Raw genomic sequence first — 2,510 nt, 5'->3', positions numbered from 1 at the left:
TTGGTCAACCGCCACAGCGCCCCGCCCACATCACTCCGCCTATCGGCCGCCCTCGCTTGGATCCAGTGCAGTCGGAGCAGCGCTGCGTAGCGGACCGTGCTCTGCAGCAGGTATGGGAGGGCATGGGAAAGGGAAGGGAGTGGGGGAGAAGGGAAGGCGAGAGGAAGGAGGGGGAAGCGGAGAGGGGGCATGCGGAAAAGGGGAGGGGAAAGCGGAGGGGAAGCGGAGTGCCGCGCCGTTCGGGCCCTTTGGGTGCAGGATGGCTTTAGAATCGTTTCTCCTCATTGTGAGGCATTGTATGTCGTTTCGGGACCGCTGCAAGGACGAAGCCCCTGGGAGCGCTTCTCGGTGCTGCGCCCATTTCGGTTTCGTTAACGGTCATGAGCGGGCCGTTTCGGTGCCGTTTTGGGAGCGCTGTGCGCTGCGTCGGGGTCGGTGGGGGCCGCTCGGGCCCATCCCGGGGCGGTTCCGCGAAACAAACGCGGAGCGGCACCGCTCGGAGCTGTCCCGGTGAGCGCTGCCCGCACGGCGATCGGTTCCGAGCCAGGCGGCGCCGAGCGGCGCAGTTCGGCAGCGCAGCGCCACCACGCGGCGGCGCCCCGCAGTGTTTGGAGGAGCGCCGCGAACAGCGCCGCGCCCGTGGCACGTGGGAAGCGGCGCTTCCTGTTGTAACGGGCAAGGAGTGCACGCCCCCAGGAGGCGTGCTCTCGCGAGATCGCCGCGTTGCCATGGGACCGGGCGGCACGTCCAAGATGGCGGCTCCCGGAGCAGCGCTGGGCGCCAGGCGCGGACCCGAACCCGTCGTTCTCGTGCCCGTTCCCGGCCCCACCGCTCAGGGCCACCGCTGAGGCGCTCGGAGACGCCGCCCGGAGCGCTCCGCAGCACCGCGCTGCGCTCCCCATTCCCCTCCATGAACCTGACCTGGATGCATTCTGGGGCTGAGTCCACTTGGTGCCATTTCTGTGCTTTTTGGGCAGCGCGTCCCCATTTCTGGGCCCGTTGCGGCCATTTGGGTCCATTTAGGGCTCATTTGGTGCAGTTTAGCTCCATTTGGGCCTTTCAGCTTCGGATGCTGCTAAGGCACTCATTTGCTTTTAACCCCTGTAATCCTTCCAGTCACGTTCTGCGTCTCCTCTTTCCCTCCCGCCCGCTCTCCCAGCTCCCGGAACAGGACAGGACGATCTCAGCTCCACCATCCAGCACCTGATGTCAACAGGAGACCATGGACCGGATTCACCACGAGACAGCGCAGTGGTGCTCTGCCCAGGAGATGACAACCAACGATCCAAATGCAGTAAGAGAACAGAATCTGTGACTCTGCTGGGAATTTGGTGGGCGAGAAGCTGGCCATGAGGCAGCAGTGTGCGCTGCAGCCCGGGAGGCCAACTGTGTGCTGGGCTGCATTAAAGAGGAGTGGGCAGCAGGGAGAGGGAGGTGGTGGTCCCCCTCTGCTCAGCTCTTGTGAGGCCCCATCTGCAGCACTGCGTCCAGGCCTGGGGGACCCAGCACAAGAAAGACACAGAGCTCTTGGAACAAGCTCAGAAGAGGCCACCAAGATGAGCAGAGGATGGAGCTCCTCTGCTATGGAAGAAGGCTGAGGGAGCTGGGCTTGTTCACCTTGGAGAAGAGAACGCTCCAAGAGACCTCACTGTGGCCTTCCAATACTTGAAGGGAGCGTATCAACAGGAGGGGAACGATTGTTCACGAGGCTGGATAGATAGGACAAGGGGGAATGGTTTTAAACTGAGACAGGGCAGGTTTAGGTTGGATGTTAGGAGGAAGTTTGTCACTCCGAGGGTGGTGACGCAGTGGCACAGGTTGCCCAAGGAGGTGGTGGATGCCCCGTCCCTGGAGGCATTCAAGGCCAGGCTGGACGTGGCTCTGGGCAGCCTGGGCTGGTGGTTGGTGACCCTGCACTCAGCAGGGGATTGAACCTCGATGATCTTTGAGGTCCTGTTCAACCCAGGCCAGTCTATGACTCTGTGACAAATAGGGGAAAAGAGCCTGACCGCATCTGCTCTCTGCCCCACCAGGCTGCAAATGGATTGTGGACAGAAAGAAAAAAACCCTGTTCTTTCTGAGTGGTCTGCTGGTGTGCATCATCGTCACACTGGTGATTGTGCTAGGTGAGTGCCCCCCAGCATCCCCACTGTGGCTGTAGGACGGGGCACGATGGGGTTCCCAGCGCCCTGAGCTGCTCCCCAAGCACAGCCCCGATCCCAGCTCCTGGGGCGCCCACGCGCTGCCCTAAACCACGTTCTGCTCCACCTTCCCAACCTCTGCAGCCGTTCCCAGGGCATCGCCCCACGGCCGTGCGTCCCAGCCCCCACATCTGCTGCAGGGGAACGCTCAGAACAAAAATACAGCTATTTCAGCTCTTTGCCTCTCAATTGCCCAACTCTCTCCCTGTCAGTGCTGCGGCTTCCGACGTGCTCACCTCAACCAGACTTCTCCCACGTGTGCCCCAACGCCTGGGTCGGTTTCCAAGGGAAATGCTATTATTTTTCGGA

Source organism: Numida meleagris, unplaced genomic scaffold, assembly GCF_002078875.1.
Source record: "Numida meleagris isolate 19003 breed g44 Domestic line unplaced genomic scaffold, NumMel1.0 unplaced_Scaffold471, whole genome shotgun sequence".
Lineage (NCBI taxonomy): Eukaryota > Metazoa > Chordata > Aves > Galliformes > Numididae > Numida > Numida meleagris.
This window is presented reverse-complemented; position numbering follows the sequence as displayed.